The following is an 18,814-nucleotide window of genomic DNA, read 5'->3' on the forward strand; positions in this document are numbered from 1 at the left end:
TCGGCGTGCAAGGCGCACCGTCAAAAGTGCGCAGCACGCTACTTTCACACTGGCAGCGCATGATCTGCGCACCCTATGCTAAAGATAGGGTGCGCCGATCGCATGCGTGCAAATGCGAAAGTAGGCGGTGATCCCGGATGGGGCGGGCAGGGAGCCGGATCGGGGCGGGGCTTAACGACGCAGTGCGCAGCGTTGTTTTAACGCGAATGTGAAACCAGCCTTACAGGGCCAATTTGCCTCTACCGCCATAACTACTGCTGCCTTGCTCCTCTGCCGGTGTCTAATTCCAGGATCAATTTGCCTCTACCGCCATAACTACTGCTGCCTTGCTCCTCTGCCGGTGTCTAATTACAGGATCAATTTGCCTCTACCGCCATAACTACTGCTGCATTGCTCCTCTGCTGGTGTCTAATTACAGGGCCAATTTGCCAATACCGCCATAACTACTGCTGCCTTGCTCCTCTGCCTGTGTCTAATTACAGGGACAATTTGCCTCTACCGCCATAAGTACTGCTGCCTTGCTCCTCTGACTGTTCACTGCCTGTGTCTAATTACAGGGCCAATTTGCCTCTACCGCCATAACTACTGCTGCATAGCTCCTCTGCCGGTGTCTAATTACAGGGCCAATTTGCCTCTACCGCCATAACTACTGCTGCCTTGCTCCTCTGCCGGTGTCTAATTACAGGGCCAATTTGCCTCTACCGCCATAACTACTGCTGTCTTGCTCCTCTGCCGGTGTCTAACTACAGGGCCAATTTGCCACTACCACTTCATAACTACTGCTGGGCAATTACAGGGTCAATTAGTATCTGTTTACTCTACAATACTTCAGGACGCCTTCTTCACTGCCAGATAACTGCCAAATAGACTCCTTTACCTGTGCCAACATGAGTCATAACAAAAAGTATGCCAATGCCAGTGAAAGGAAAGCAGCTTTAGCACTACGACAAAAACAACGCCGTGCTAATGAGACTCCTGAGGAAAAACACCATCGCCTTGAGAAGATTAAGGCTTATAAACACTGTCGCCTCACACACGAATCCCCTAACTCTAAATCCATAAGATTGGCTGAAGAAGCCTCTGCACGCCGTCACCGCCGACAACAGACGGCCTCTTCCTCATCATTATTATTAGACTCACAACAGGATGCTTCCACATCAGCATGTGGAACAATTTACTGCTACACTTCATCCCATATGCCGTTCACTGACATAACTAATCAGCAATCTGTTTCTGCCCTATCAATACCACCATTCAATACCGATGCACAGTATGCCAATGCCAGTGAAAGGAAAGCAGCTTTAGCACTACGACAAAAACAACGCCGTGCTAATGAGACTCCTGAGGAAAAACAGCATCGACTTGACAAGATTAAGGCTTATAAACGCCGTCGTCTCACACACGAATCCCCTAACTCTAAATCTATTACATTGGCTGAAGAAGCCTCTACACGCCATCACCGCCAACAACAGACGGCTTCTTCCTCATCATTATTAGTAGACTCACAACAGGATGCTTCCACATCAGCATGTGGAACAAGTTACTACCACACTTCATCCTATATGCCGTTCACTGATATAACTAATCAGCAATCTGTTTCTGCCCTATCAATACCACCATTAGTCAATACCAACGCACAGTTTCTTCACATACAAGCTGCAGTTAGCCCGCAGAAAGTGCAACCAAGACAAATATACGTTGGTCTCAAAACTAGGCGCAACCCATCGGTTGGACATGCACTTCTACTACAACCTCACATTTTCACTAATGATGAAAATAGTATTACCGAACACAGCTGTGGTGACATGACCCATGTATGTGAGCATTGCGAAGCTTTGCATTTTGTAGCAGAGATACCTTCTGATAACAACTTTACGCTCTGCTGTCAGAAGGGTAAAGTCCATGTACCCATACTACAATATCCTGATGTCTTTACACGTTTGCTGAAAGGGCAAAGTGAATTTAGCAAAAATTTCATGGATAATATTCGAAGTATTAACAGTTCCTTTGCTTTTGCCTCCATGGGTGCAAATATTTCACCACCTCCTGGATATGGCCCATACTGTTTCCGCATACATGGCCAGATCTATCATAGAACTGGAACACTACATCCCTCAGATGACCAGCAATGCGCATTTGCCCAACTTTACATTCTCGATACCACTACCGCAAACGAACAATGCTTACGATGTAAAGAAAATCAAAAATGTACAAAACGGAACTGTCATGCCAAACATCACTATGGCTATTAAACAAGATCGTACTCAAGACCCTCGATGCTACAATAATCCCACTGTCAGTGAAGTAGCAGTCGTGTTTCAAAATGACAATGGTGAGCCACTAATGTCCACTCGCAGGATTTCAGAATACTCAAGATGGCATGGCCGCAAGAACATGTCGCCGGCGTGGACAATGTCGGGATCCAGGATGGCGCCGGTGGAAGAAGATGTCGGGGATCGTGGAGCAGCGACGATGACGGTGTGAGTATGAGAGGCGGAGTGAGAGAAAGGGTCGTATGTGGAGTGAAAGAGTGAATGGATGTGAGTGGAGATGGTGAAAGGTGAGAGGAGTGTGTGTTGAGGCGGTGTGGTGTGTTGAGGAGGTGTGTGTGTATTGAGGGTTAACATGGCAAGAGGTGTGTCACTATCCTCTCGATGCGATAGCATCGGGCCTTAATCTACTATAATAAATGCGCTAAGCAGCTTCCGGGTTGTAACAACTTCCGTCCAGTTGTAACTGGTGACGTCACAGCACACCTCTTGCCATGTTAACCCTCAACACACCACTCCTCAACACACATTCCTCTCACCTTTCACTATCTCCACTAATGTCCACTCGCAGGATTTCAGAATACTCAAGATGGCATGGCCTCAAGAACATGTCGCCGGCGTGGACAACGTCGGGATCCAGGATGGCGCCGGCGGAAGAAGATGTCGGGGATCATGGAGCAGCGACGATGACAGTGTGAGTATGAGAGATGGAGTGAGAGAAAGGGTCTTATGTGGAGTGAAAGAGTGAGTGGATGTGAGTGAGATGGTGAAAGGTGAGAGGAGTGTGTGTTGAGGAGGTGTGTGTGTATTGAGGGTTAACATGGCAAGAGGTGTGTCACTATCCTCTCGATGCGATAGCATCGGGCCTTAATCTAGTTTACAATAATCTCATACAGATCAGTGTCCAGCCCATAGCCTGGAAGAGATAATTTACATATAAGAGAAAAGTGTATTAACAAGGCATCTCTTCATTCAGCTTCCTATGGCCTGCATGCCCATATAGACGGCTTAGAAGGGCTGTTCCTACTGACAGATTACCTTTAAAGACAACTGAACTATCATCAAACAATACCTTTGCTAACTAATAAAATGATGCACCATAAGTTCACAAACATGATTCACAAGTAAAGAAATTACATGGCATACTATTCATGCGTACTTCAGATGGGATTGCCACCGTCATGAGTGGACTCAGTGGAGTTACAATAACAGCACATCGGTAAATAAACAAACATATAAACACAGCAACTGATACTTTTTACAGAGAAAGATGTCCAAGAACCCCAAAGTTTCCATGACATGTTGGACAGTGCCATGTTTTTGTTGAGCACAAGTCTGAAAAAAGTAAGTAGGCATCGAATAGATACCATAAGTAATATACCATAACTTGTTTTCAATTCAAGTTGTCAAAAGGGCATCCCTTAATTTTAGGTTGTGGGCTTATGAGAAAAAATGGGTTCCTGGAATCTAGATTGGTTATATTTTAACAGCTTTTAGCTAAAATACACATTTTATATGGTGTGACTATAGTACGATTCCTTAGAGTAAATACAATAATTACAGAAGTGATTTCAGAAGGGATGATACCATCCCATGGAGATTTATTTCATGAGCATTGGCAATTTTGCAATTTTCATGGTCAGAGACTTGGCACTATGCACTGTTGTTAAGGAAAGAGTGGCCATTTTAATCTTTTGAAAAGCATCTTGAATAAGACAGATGGTTATTAAATGTTGGTGTTTCATGGCAAAGTGATAAAGTAATGATACAATTGATGACTAGTATACCAACCTACTGCCTCCTTCCCCACAATCCTGAATGTAAGCCCGAAAGGGCAGGGTCCTTTCCCGGTATCAGTCTATGATTGTTAGTTTGTTTGCTGTAATTGATATCTGTAATTTGTATGTAACCCCTTCTCATGTACAGCACCATGGAATCAATGGCGCTATAAAAATAAATAATAATAATAATTAGGAATGATCAATATTCTCCCATCTAAGTCTTCCGGTGGGGGGGCTCTAAGCCAAGACAGGTGGGTTTCCCTATATTCTAGTGCCCCTATAGCGCCACTTTACTGCTTTCAGTGGAATATTGAGAATGGATGCTAAACCCCATTTGTTCCCACAATACATGGCATTTGCAAAACATGCACCAATTCATCCACTCTTTTTTTTCTTTTTAAACAGACAGCACTTTACATCAGCCATCTGTTAAAACAACAGAAGACACATTTTTGTATTTGATATGTGATGTGTCACGTACTTATAACACTCTGCAAAAGTTCACAATATGTGCAAAGAAACCCTCCCGATACTTAAAACATGATCTTAAATGAAAAGTCCGCCTTTATCATTTATGAAGGTTCTGAAAATCTTTGTTTCTCTTGCACCACTGGAGCACAAAGTGGAAAAAAAACAAGCTGCAGGGAATAAAAGAGCAAGTCTCCCTTGCACAGACAGCGAGGAGCAGCACTGCTGAGCCAGCAGAAAGAGCTCATTTTAATCTTTTATGGCCCACTGCAAATAAACTTTAGCAGATTCATTTTATGCGCGGAATACAGCAAATGAACAAGCTCCCTATTATTCTTCCAGTTCCTTCACGTCTACAAAGCCTAAACATATTCATTCAACTCCTCCCATTCAAGATGTGAACTTTCTAGCTTTATCGTTTCTACAGATAGTGCACAACTATTTTTCTTGTCGCAAATTTTCTCAAATTCCATTTACACGTGCTAACACATTTAATTCCCAAAAAACATAAAGATGCCTAATTTTATAGGAACAGTGTCAATTATTTGCCACTAATGATGTCTACTAATTCTGATTACTTCCGTTAATTATTATAAGAAAGTACTCTATCCCCCAAATGCCCCTTCTGATAACACCTGGGCAATAGAACAAAAACGTAGCAATGCAGATTTATCCTCCTTAATTCTCAAAGCTTGTTCACATGTTGTGGGTTTTTTTTCCACGTTTTCAAGGTAAAAAACATTGCAATTTACAGTAGTGACAAAATTAATATGATTTCTGAAATCTCATGCACATTCTGTTTATTTTTTCTTTGCGGATTTTAACTATCAGTTCATTTTTTTCAAAATTGCAGCACTTAATAATAATAATAATAATAATTTTATTTCTATAGCGCCAACATATTCCGTAGCACTTTACATTATAGAGGGAACTTCTACAGACAATAGACATTACAGCATACCAATAAACACACAGATCCAAACAGATACCAAGAGGAATGAGGGCCCTGCTCGCAAGCTTACAATCTCTGAGGAAAACTGGAGACAGGAAAGGAGAATGGTAACAATTGCTTTTATTGTTTGGACCAGCCATAGTGTAAGAATCGGGTGTTCCTGTGATGCTGCATGAACCAGTTAACAGTCTAAATATGTAACAGTACAGACACAGAGGGCTATTAAATGTATAAAGCATGTGAGAACATGATACGAGGAATCTGGTTATGAAGAAAATTTTGAATGAGCCACACAGGGATATTTAGGTTAATGCGTTGAGGTGATAGGCCAGACTGAACAAATGCATTTTTTGGACATGTTTAAACTTTGGGGATTGGGGATTAATCGTATTAACCTGGGTAGTGCATTCCAAAGAATTGACGCAGGACGTGAAAAGTCTTGGAGATGGGAGTCGGAGGTTCTGATTATTGAGGATGTTAACCTCAGGTCATTAGTAGAACAGAGGGCACGGGTAGGGTGGTAGGCTGAGAGGAGGGAGGAGATGTAGGGTGGTGCTGAGCCATGAGCCATGGAGTGCTCTGTGGGTGAGGGTAATAACTCTATACTGAAATCTGGAGTGGATGGGTAACCAGTGTAAGGACTGGCACAAGGTAGAGGCATCAGTATAATGATTGGTGAGGAATATGATTCTGGCTGCAGCATTCAGGACAGACTGCAGAGGGGAGCGTTTGGTAAGCGGGAGACCGATTAGTAGAGAGTTACAATAGTCCAGACGAGAATGAATAAGAGAAACAGTAAGAGTTTTTGCAGAGTCGAAAGTAAGAAAGGGTCGAATTCTAGAAATGTTTTTGAGGTCACCAAAGAAGTGGATACAGGATATCCTAAGCACACCACTCACAAACAGGAGTATTAAAAAGGTAATAAACTTTATTTGAATACAATTCATATAAAATATCCATATCATGAATTAACATCACATCACATATTTAGAGAGGAAAGGAATCTATACCTGAGTAAAGTGCACACAAACAGGATTAAAAGAATAGGTACAGGTTCTCTGAATGCGTGGTACTAATGGGTGCACCAACATATCAACATGCATTCAATCAGACCCATAGTGGTCATTAAAGTGCAAAGTCCCATTAGGGAGATATGTCAGTAGCCAAATAATTATTAACACATACCCATTTTTATCGCCTGTCCACAGAATCACTGGAGTCCCAACCTTTTTAATACTCCTCTTTGTGAGTGGTGTGCTTAGGATACGCTGTATCCACTTCTTTGGTGACTATAGATATACACACCCCCATACTTTATGCATGTTTGGAATTCCTCTATGGTGAAGGTCCCTGTACAATTGCAGTAGCAAGCTTTTGGACATTTTTGTAGTAATGTTTTTGAGGTGCAGATAACAAGAGCGAGCCAGTGATCGGATGTGGGTTTGAATGAAAGCTCAGAATCAAGTATGACCAAGACAGCGGGCATGTTGCTGGGGAGTAATGGTGAAACCACACAAGGAAATGGCAATGTCGAGCATAGGTAGCTTACCAGAGGGTGGAAACATGAGGAGTTCAGTTTCTTGACAGCACTTCAATTCAGCCTTTTTAGGGTTTGTGCCCATGACCAATCATATCAGACGAGTGCTATCCATGGTTTTCATGGTTAGCACTCGTTGACATTTTATTCTATGGGGCTATGCATATTTCCAATTTTTCATTGAAACGAGTGGTCCACTTTTCATGGACTGACACAATGGAGAACAGGGAAAAACTTTTTTCCTCCACCTCTGAGAAAAACTGATACCACTCTGATCAAACTCCGATCAGAAAAAAAACAAACTATTTTTTGGGGGATGGAGAGAAAACTGTTATGTGCACCTACCCTTACCATATTTTTCACCCATTTAAATATTGAGGAAAAAACACAAGCAAAAAAAACCATAAAAAATGGGCGCATTATACGCAGTGGTTTTAATGCCAACACTCTGGTTTGTGGTGCAGAAAAAGCAAATGGAAATACTCAATGTGTGCATATACCTTGAATGCTTTAGGGCTAGATAGGCACTATGTACACTGAGTCCACAATTTTGCCTGTACTATATTGGACATATATCTCTATTGTTATAATAAGCCAACAAGTATGGTCTTTTTAAATCTATAAAATAGAATTTTAAAGCTGATCTGTCAAAAACATACCCACTAATCCCACATTCAAATACTATGTTGCATTTTCTCGAGAGTTCAAGTATCAGTATTTTTCTAGTCCTTGAGTCTTTCGAGGCAGAGTCTTCCAGTTTCTAATGCATGCTTGCTTAAAAATATTGCAGATGTTGAGTTTAGAAAAAAAAACCTCCAACAGAAAAAAAAACAAGGTCTCCAAACCGATGTAGACTTTTTATAATAAAATTAAACTAAAACAGGAGTTTAGCAAATAATCTAGAAATCTCCAGATTAACCAAAAGAGTGTAATCTAAAGAAAAGAGAGATGGGCAGCATGGTGGCTCAGTGGTTAGTTGTACAGCCTTGCAGCACTGGAGTCCTGGGTTAAAATCCAACCAAGGACAACATCTACAAGGAGTTTGTATGTTCTCCCTGTGTTTGTGTGATTTTCCTCTGGGTTCTTCAGCTTCATCCCACACTTCAAAGATAGGAAATCTAGATTGTGATAATGTCTGTAAAGTGCTGTGGAATTAATGGCGCTATATAAGTGAGTAAAATACATAGTGAACTACACTTTTCCGTGTATGAAACTAAAAGACTTCCACTCACCAAGGAGATGTCTCCACTATGTCATATAAAAACACAAAGGTCCAGCAAGCCAGGCAAAAAGTCCATGAGAAAAGAGAATAAGGCTGGTAAATCCATAAAATTTGTTGCTTTATTTGAATTGCATTAAAAAAATTGTCAGATGTTTAAGAATAGTCTTTAGTTACTCTAAATGCATCAAAATTTACTCCTGATTTGTTACGAAGAATTTTTAATGGATTTCAAATACAACAACTCATTTTATAGAGTTACCAGGATTATTCTGTTTTCTAATACACTACTCCATGTAATGGTGTAGAAAAATTTGCACACTGGAAGTCAAATGTAATGATCACAAGCTCTCAAGAGTCCCTCACTCTTAAGGTCCCGTCACACACAGCGATCTCGCCAGCGATCTCGCTGTGTGTGATGGAGATCAGTGACCGCCCCCCCCGCCGGGTATCGCTGATCATGCTCGATCGGCCTGGGCCATTTTTTGATCACTGGTCTCCTGTTGGCCAGCACGCATCGGTGCGTGTGGCAGCGGGAGCCAACGACCAGTGAGGCTCCCAGCGCTCTAAGCAGGCGCTGGGAGCTGGTCTCTAAGGTAAATATCGGGTTACTAAGCGGCGGGTGTCACTTAGTTACCCGATGTGTACCTTAGAAACCTGCGTGCTGGCAGCTCCCGGGGCGCGCACGCAGGTTTCTAAGGTACACATCAGGTAACTAAGTGATGCACGCCGCTTAGTAACCCGATATTTACCTTAGAGACCAGCGTCCTCGCTGGTGCCGATCGCTGGTGAAGCTGCCTGTTTGGCAGCTCACCAGCGATCATGTAGCAATGTACCAGCGATCCTGACAAGGTCGTATCATTGTCGGGATCGCTGGTGCATCTTTATGTGTGACGGGGCCTTAGGATTTACATTGATTTGTAGCTTCTGGATAGCCCAGAAGACACTAGAGCGATCTAGCAGGTCACAATATTCTGGACAATGATCGAAGTGGTGCCGATAAGGCTAGGTTCACATTGTGTTATGGCAGTTCGTTTAAAGCATCCGTTAAATGGACTGCGCTAACGCTTGTCTTCTATTGATCGCGTTTGTGCGATCACATTAGCGCAGCTGCTCCTTCTGCGATAGCCGTGACGGACCCTGGAACGTGGTAGACCACGTCCAATGGTCCATCACAGCATAACGGTACTTCGCTAACGCATGCCGATTTTGACATGCATTAGCGATGTGCTAGGTTATGGCAGTCTATGGGTTCATTAACGGATGCGTTACATCACGTTAATGCCGCTTTGTAACGCATCTGTTAAACGGACTGCCATAAAACAATATGAACCTGCCCTAACAGAGGAAGATGGCAGTTGGGGCAGGGAACTTAGCACTAGGCCAGCCATGAAATAAAAAAAAACACTGGAGAGATGCTTCAACACATAGGTCCCGAGTACTGTGTTGTCTTTGACAACCTTATGTGAGTTACTATGATAAATCTGCTGTCTTCAAATCTGATTCCCATACAAATTTCTAGCCATTGTTTACTAAAGATTGTGACTCTCAAATTGAAAGATTTTATTAGTAATATAAGTATATTCTTCAATTAGTTGTGTTAAAAAAAATCAGTCTCATCTTTAACTTTTCAGTACTAAACTTGAAGGTTACATTACAATGAGCTCTTTCCAAGGAACAATAATGGAAATACTGAACTTCTCCTTTTGTCTGCTTTGCTACTCTAACCTCAGTCATGACATGCTTGGAGGGGTTGTACAATTTTGGTTAGAAAGGTCATTACATTATAGATGGGTCACAGCATTCTGGGATCTCCATCTGTTTAATCTACTAGTAAATTTGACAATAAGTTTTCAATTTTCCTGCAGCACCATCCTAGAGGAAATTGAGTATTACAAAGCACTTATTGAACTGCTCATATAATACATATGTGCAGTGACCTCCAGAGTGAATGATGCTCTTTGTAGCTCCAGTCCATTCTCTCCAAAAGAAACGGGTTCCTGGACAAAGAGCCTACACTTTTTACTTTATGAATTTTTTTTATTGAACATTTGAAAATAGGTCTTCTAAGCAACGTCATTAAGACTCGGCTACATGACTAGGTCGAATGCTTGTGGACACAATGGCTGCATTGCAATGTGATACCTTTTGTCTTGGATGTCTACAAATGTAGAATGCAGTTTTACTTGTCCGCCATAGAATTGTGATATCAGATTTTTGTATAAGCACATGTGGAACAAATATGATCACATTGATCTGTGCCTTACAACTTGCAAAATGTCACCTCTCTGGTCTCAGCAATGAACAGTGTAACAAAGAAACCCAACTTTTGTGACCCCGTGACAATGAATAGTTAGGAAGCATCCACCCTTTGTTTAGGTGTTCTCCACACCTCTCAGTATTTTGAATACCAGTGATAGGTTCCTTTTAGGGTTATTATCTTTTTACTGAGCTTAGCCTTATATCTCCAATATTACACTGGTAAAATATCTGTTTCTTCTATTGGCATAAAGTCTTAATTCAGAATTAAAATGACCTTGCTTGAAAAAAGAATTGTTTCCATCATATTACCTCAGACCTAGCCCTTTGATCCAGAGGAAAGCAAAACTAAACCCACTAACTAGAGCTGAGTAGATTGATTCCTGGGACTCCAGTCCAGCATTCAGTTCAGTGGATCCTCGCGACTAGACTGGAAGCCCACAAATCTCTTACCTTCCAGAGTCTCCAACGTGGCATTTGATTTGTCATGGCTGACACAATGTCATCTGTGTGTCAAGTCACTAAGATGACGTTATATCAGCACTGGTTAATCAAGTGCCATGCTGGGAACACCAGAAGGTATGACATTTGTAGGTTTCTTGTCTTATGGCCAGGTGCTACTGACCTGGACGATGTACTGGAGCCCAGGGAATCGTTCCGCCTATCTCTACCACTGACTCCCTGTAGGTATTATGTGGGGAGGGAATTTTTCCTGACCCACAAGTTAGTTGGGATATTTCAGGAGATCAAAAGTAATCATCATTGTTAGTGATAACTATTGATACCATTAATCATGAGTTTTATTACCCTACCAGTCCTTTTACAAGAGCAGATAAACAGCCTGTACCGAGAGTAGATTAAGGTTATAGGACATTCATTGACACTAAGTAGACACCAATGATTGGTGGGGGATTCGAACAATCCCACCCTTATTTATAAAGACAAAAACCATCAGCTCACCCCTTAGCAGATCCAGGAGACCCGAGCATGGAAGTCTGCAGTGTAGCAGGAGGGGAATCCAATGAATAGAAAAATCCAGCTCTTGGTTCTTCCAGGGTTAAATTTATTCAAATAGAAATTTTTTAAAAGTCCAACTTCATAAAGACAGCATAAATGTCATCACCATACTTGGGGACACAAGAACAGATGCGCTTCGAGCTTACAAGCTCTTAATCATTGAACCAAGAGCTGGATTTTTCTATTCACCCTTTTTATTATTAGATGTACTGCCAACCTACAATTTTGTTAAGCCCACATAAATGATGCAATCAGCTGACAAATTGGTGGCATGTTTACGTGAAGCATGCGTTCCTATGAACACTTGTTTGGCCGATCGTTAACGATAAAGAACACTTTTCAATACCCTTTTCAACTGAATCACCTTTACCCACCAATTCAATTCCTTATTTTCAGACTCCATAACAATAATACATCAGAAAATACCATAATCTGGGCACTTCTTATGTTTGAGTTGATGGAAATAATATTATATCTGATTTATTTATTTTTTTATTCAAAGGAGCATTTGCCAAAGCAAGCGCTGTCTACTACGTCTGTCTTCAAACTCAACTTCATTTTAGGATCAAAATCATCCAAGTAATGAACTCATAAACTGTTCAGGCACTTGGTACTACGTTTTCATAAGCAGCAAGAAAATCCATTTATCCCAGAAGCAGCAGCTGTTTACAGGAATGAATAAAATGGCCATGGGCCATAGCTTTTAACACATATTAAAATTAAGCTAAATATTTTCAGTGCCATTGCGAAACAGGTTGTATTAAGATAGATATAGGGTGTGACTTGGTTGGAAATAATATAAAGTTCTAATTGTATTTTGCGGGTTAAATCTTTTCGTTATGAATATTCAATAGCATACATCAGCCTACACAATCAAACAATGACACAATAGGCCTCTTTCTGATGTCCCATATCGTCGCTGTGCTCGCTTCCAATGTCCTCTCCATCTCGCTCTCTCTGCTTTTATGCTAAATTCTACCTAGCAGGCATAGAGTAATGAGATCATAGCAGTAAGAAAAGTCATCTGGCTCTGTTTTGCCTCTTGCTTCAATCTTCAAGCAGCAAAACTGGCTGGATGTAATCATTTGATAAAGGAGGAACTTACAAAAGACTGGGGATGAAAAGACTTCATATTTAAATTGACACCATAAAGGGCTTCAAGCCGGCATCTGGTAGCACCTTATTTATCTGGAAACGCGTCACTGGATGCTGATATTAGCACTATTATATCGGAATGGGGCAAACTACACCCAGTACAGTTACCCAGAGTACAGTTCAGTACATGCATGCGTAACAAAGCACAGACACGGTGCTGACAATGATCAGACCAGGTATGGAGAGTGTATGACATCAAACTCTGGATCAAGGATTTTCTATTTGCTTTTGTCTTATCAACTTACCTTGTATATACCAAGTACATTAGACAAAGAGAATTCTATTCATATATACAGCTCTGGCAAAAATTAAGACAACACTTTCAAATTTTCAGTTTGACTCATTTTTCTCTTTATAGGTATATTTTTGAGTAAAATGTAAATTGTTCTTTTAGCCTATAAACTTCTGACAACATGTGTCCAAATTTCCAAGCAATAAATTTTGTATTTTTTTCTGACAAAGAAAAATGGTCAAAATTAAGAAAAAGAACCAGTGCTTTCAGACCTCAAATAATGCAAGGAAAACAAGTTCAGAATCATTTAGAAACAACAATACTAATGTTTTAACTCAGGAAGAGTTCAGAAATCAATATTTTGTGGAATAACCATGATTTTTAAAAACAGCTTTCATGCGTCTTGGCATGCTTTCCACCAGTCTTTCACACTGCTCCCGGCGCAAAAATTTAAGCAGTTCTTCTTTGTTTGATGGCTTGTGACTATCCATCATCCTCTTCATTACATTCCTGAGGTTTTCAATGGGGTTCAGGTATGGAGATTGGGCTGCCCATGACAGGGTTCTGATGTGGTAGTCTCTTAATTTTTGCCAGAGCTGTACATATGCAGATACACACATGCATGCAAGTGGACACATGTAAACACATACATGTAGATAGAGACATAAATCAGAGATATACATGTATAGACACAAACATACATATACACACAAAGGCATTTACCTGCATACTGACCAACGCACACACACCCAGACACAGAAAGATATACACTGATATACACACACAAACATATGAAATTACATAAATGCATTTAAACACACACACAGATACACGCACACAAACAGATACACAAACACACGCACAGATACACAAACACACACACAGATACACAAACACAACGATACACAAACACAACGATACACAAACACACACAGATAAACAAACACACAGATACACAAACACACACAGATACACAAACACACACAGATACACAAACACACAGATACATGCACACAAACAGATACACGCACATAAACAGATACATGCACACAAACAGATACACAAACACACAGATACACAAACCCACACACACAGATACACAAACACACACAGATACACAAACACACACAGATACACACACAGATACAAAAACACACACAGATACAAAAACACACACAGATACAAAAACACACACAGATACACAAACACACACACACAGATACACAAACACACACACACAGATACACAAACACACACAGATACACAAACACACACAGATACACATACACACACACAGATACACATACACACACACAGATACACATACACACACACAGATACACAAACACACACAGATACACATACTCACACAGATACACATACACAGAGATACACAAACACACACAGATACACAAACACACACAGATGCATGAGCACACACTTATTTGCAACAAAGGAGCCTTTAGTGCTAGAGAAAAGTACATACATGACTTACACTTAGTTTAACAAGGAAGAAAAGATGCTCCATTCAAATGTGTCTGTCTAAAACAAAGATCCAAGTTGTCCAGACTCCAGGCCAATAAAGCAGAAAGGCAGGGGAGTTATTCATGCTGCTGGTAAAGACAAAGCAAACAAGTGGATCCTTCACCAATGATGTCTGACTTTACACAGGCACAAAAGACCTGGCTGGACTATAGTAGTTTAGTTTGGAGATTAATGACAGAAATCCTAACAGTAATCTAAGAATTCTAGACACCTCTAAGGCTATGTGCACACGGTGCAGATTCTGCTGTGGATCCGCAGTGTTTCAGGCTCTGCGGAACCGCAGCCGATTTAGCTGCGTTGTACAGTACCATTGTTTTCAATGGTAAACTGGAAAACGCTCTGCACATGCTGCGAATTTTTCCGCGCGCATTTGCTGCGGGTTCAAATCTGCAGCATGTCAATTCTTTGTGCGGATTCCGCTGCGGTTTCACACCTTCTCCATTGTAGAGGTGTGAAACCACAGGCTAATCCGCAGGTAAACCGCAGGTCCTTTGACCTGAGAATTTACCTGTGGATTTTTCCAAACTACGTGTGCACATAGCCAATAGGAGATTCTGGAGGAGCACTAATCATATGATCATCAGAGGGTTAAGGTAATTTAGCAACACATTTACATGATAAAGATCTATCTATCTATCTATCTATCTATCTAGTTTAACAAAAAGGAGGGCAGCTCCCTTATTGGAATATATGCAATAGAATACATTGATGGCTAGCCGGGTGCTTGCATCCACTGCTGGAGCTGATGCTGCTTCATTTTTGCATTTTGCTATCTATCCATCCAGCCATCTATCTCGCAAAAACTCCAAAAGATGGGGCAGTACTTCAAAGTAAAATGGACAAAAATCGAATATTAATCAGCCCATACCACGTTTTGTCTCAAAATGGCAGAGTCAAAGACAGAACTCGGCCTTATTGCACCAAAACATCCCACGGGCTTCATAAAATCATTTTTTTCACTACCTGACTTTGGAGTGATGCCTCCATCTTGTAGTTTTGCATGTAAGGGGTTTTGGTGGTAAGCTTGGGGACTTTACACCAATCTTTGCATGGAAAAATGTATCTATCTATCTGTCTATCTATCATAAAAAATGAAGAAAGCAGGTAGCCAAGTATTAGTGTAAAGTCCCCAAGATTCTCTTGCTAAGGACAGTATCCAGTGAATAGGAAAAAAAGAGATAGCACTTGGAAGGCTTTCTAAAAAAAAAAAGAAAGTTGATCCCTATGAGGACACATGAATAAGGATTCACTTTCTATCACTTCGCCTTGGAAGGGTGGCTCCATTTTTTATTCTTGTGCTTATCTCTAGACATCTCCAATCATCTATCTACATAATCTAAAAATCTAAATACATATTTTCGATGAATAGAAGATAGCGGCCAACCTGATTCCAATGTGAAATCCAGCTTTGTAATATAAGTACAATGTGAGGATTCACAAGCAGGCATTGTAGCACTGTCTGCTTTATGGTTACACATTAAGTCTGGGTGCATGGCTACATTCCAGACAGTCTGAACCTCTACGGATCACTGTCGGCATTCAGGTGTCTCCAACATAGTGGATGATGGAAGGGGGTGGGGGAAGGCAGACGGTAACACTAAACAGACAAAGAAAAGAGGAGGGAGCTGTAATATAGGGATTTAAGGAATCATTCTCTTTTTTTTCAAGCAAGTTCATTAATTTGAGGAGGACCTCAATTTAAAATGTGATTCTGTCCACGTGATGATATATTTGTCTAACATGCGCACGGATCATGGTGGTCATACGTGTAATTCACATGTAAAATGACAAGTCCTAATTTTTCTGATTCCTGCCACATTATTTCCACAGGTCTTACAATTTCCATCATTGCTCAATGCAACCACTCCCTGTATTACATCATGTTCTCAATTGATCTGCTTGAAGCCCTTGTAAGGTATAAAACAACAATACACTGCGAGTATTACCATCCCACTATCCCATTGATACCTTTGCCACAATAAACAAGCTAAAGGTGATGCAAGAAATATCTTCGCGCTAATTCGATCTGGAAATGATCGATGGTAAAATCCTACACAAAGTAATACTGTATATTGTTCTTTACGAAAGTATTAGTAAACTGCTGTATATCACAAACAACCAGAACCAGAATCAAGCTACTTTCCCACTGCCGATTGGCCATCGATTCTAACCTTACCCTGAAATTGTTCTGATACCGGAGATAACTTATAGACTACATGTTAGTTAAATCAATAGCGTCTTGGAATTACTTTTAAAGACTTTTTGCTTGTGTTCTCTTTTCACACTGTGTTTTAAAAGTAAAATGTTTGATTTTGAAGTCATAGCCATAAAGTGAATAAGCAAAAAAAAAGCAACAACAAAAAAAAACACAGACTCATTGTTGCTGCATTACGCACATATGCAACTTGTATCACAATGTACAACACCGTACTACACCCCTCCACAGTTTGCTAACAAGGATTCAATGTGATCCTATAAAAGTAGAAAACTTTAAAAAAAAGCACGCGAAGCATATAGTAAAGTTCATATGAAAGCAAGCAAAATCTATTATTAATATATATTAATAAAACATATCAATTCAGTCATTTAACTCTCGAGCTGCCACGGTACGATATTAAAAATTAGGATTGATTCTGTATGGTAGGAATACAGAAAGATAATTAGGATGAGCCCTGATATACTCGGTGGTGAAATGGCTCATTTCTGTATTATAGGCCAACCTATTAGGAAATTAGTTAATGAAACAATGTTCCATTGATGTTCATACACTGGCTGGGTTCTGTATTGAGCCCCCCGCTCTGATTTTGTATTATCCATGCATTATAAGAGAGCTCTTTCCAATAAATAATGACTATTAAGTATGAGCTACCTACGAACTATTTAAAGGATGGTACTTACAATGTATTCCGTCCATATAGGATCGACAGGCATTCCAGCATTTAAGAAAAGACCAGGGTCTGCTGGAGACTGAGATTGTGCATCTCTGAGAACTGCAGACCTTACATGAACTGGAGATTTTTTTTTCTGTCTTCTGAAAAGGCAGCAGCAGGAGAGGAGGGGAGGATGCTAGCACATGACACAGGCCAGGCCTGAGCATTGGCTGCACTTACAGACATAAAGCCAGCACCATTGGCCAAGTTAAAAACTCTGAGCCTCAGGGGATCCTCCTATTAAAGATTTTTTTTTTCTGTGTGTTGAAGAATGACTGGAGGAATTTTCTCATTGTAGAAGTTCCACTTGGCTTACAAAATCACAACAGTTTAATGTCTGGCTCTGTGCGAGATAAAGAATGCTTCTAATTTGACTTTGCATCACTAATGGTCTTTCTAATTTAAAGGAAAAGGGCTGATGATCCATTTTTGGCTTTGATCCCCTCACCCACCTGCCAAGCACAGAAGAGTCAGCAATGTTATGAGCAGCACAACTATATAGTATGCTACAAGTGCCATAAACCTGCTTCCCTTCTCTATAAATGTGTCACAGCAGTTGTCTGCTGGCTGATTTACAGCTCAGGAAACAATACCAGTAATGGCATTTCTTGCGGATTTGTTGTAGCAATTCTGCAAGTTCAACACTGTTACCTTCGTGGACCTACAGTTCATTGACACCAGGGTAATGAAATGCTTTTAGAAGTGATTTGTTGAGACGTGTGACAAATAGTTTTGACCCATATGTTTACTTGGTAGTGCCCTATTTTTTCTATTGTCAAAACAAAGTGCTCTAGTACAATGAATCTGGTATTCAATGCAACTGAATGTCAAAGTTATATGTTATATGGTTACATTTCTACCAAAGATTGGTAGCAGAGATGAGTCTGTCAACAAATGAATGCTGAACCCTATAATGTAAACATGGTGGCTTTCCATGGGCTACACAGGACTACCCTTTAAGGCTTCATGCCCCCTGCAGCCCAGCACACACTGATCAGACAACAACCCTGTACAACATATATCCTGCTTAAATCTTTTGTGCTACCACTATCTATATTTGCATATTTAACCATTGTATATGTGTAACCATTGGGCATATGGTGTATTGTCTAGTATATCCTTAAGGTGATTAAACATATAAGTTAACCTTCAGCTGCACTTTTATCTTGATCCAGGAATCCACACATCTATTTCTCAGTTTAACTTCCTATGCTACCGGGGCTGGTTTCTGTTCCAATAAAATCCCATTAATGGCCTGGGCTTATGGCTAACGAGGAACTGATGGCAGTTCTACTGGGCTCGGAGCACTCTGTTTCACTTGTGCTAGGGAAAGGGGCCTTTCAGCCTGTCAGGGCTGTGAGTGAGTGTGGTGGAATGTCAATGACTGTGTGGGCCACATGCTCTCACTCCCTGTGCCTCCCTGGATCCGTGTCGACAGGGTGGGTGTTG

General features: G+C 40.8%; 1 long non-coding RNA gene across 1 annotated transcript in view; it reads right to left on the reverse strand.

The window, feature by feature from the left end:
- LOC141086015 (uncharacterized) overlaps window positions 1-17,439 on the reverse strand; it is a 132,639-nt gene extending 115,200 nt beyond the window's left edge. Inside the window, exon 1 of the long non-coding RNA XR_012231472.1 lies at window positions 17,334-17,439. This is a non-coding gene — a long non-coding RNA (uncharacterized lncRNA). The remainder of the gene's footprint in view (window positions 1-17,333) is intronic.
- Window positions 17,440-18,814: the final 1,375 nt, after the last annotated feature.

The sequence above is a fragment of the Dendrobates tinctorius genome, unplaced genomic scaffold (genome assembly GCF_039654945.1).
Source record: "Dendrobates tinctorius isolate UK_male_01 unplaced genomic scaffold, ASM3965494v1 ptg000029l, whole genome shotgun sequence".
NCBI lineage: Eukaryota > Metazoa > Chordata > Amphibia > Anura > Dendrobatidae > Dendrobates > Dendrobates tinctorius.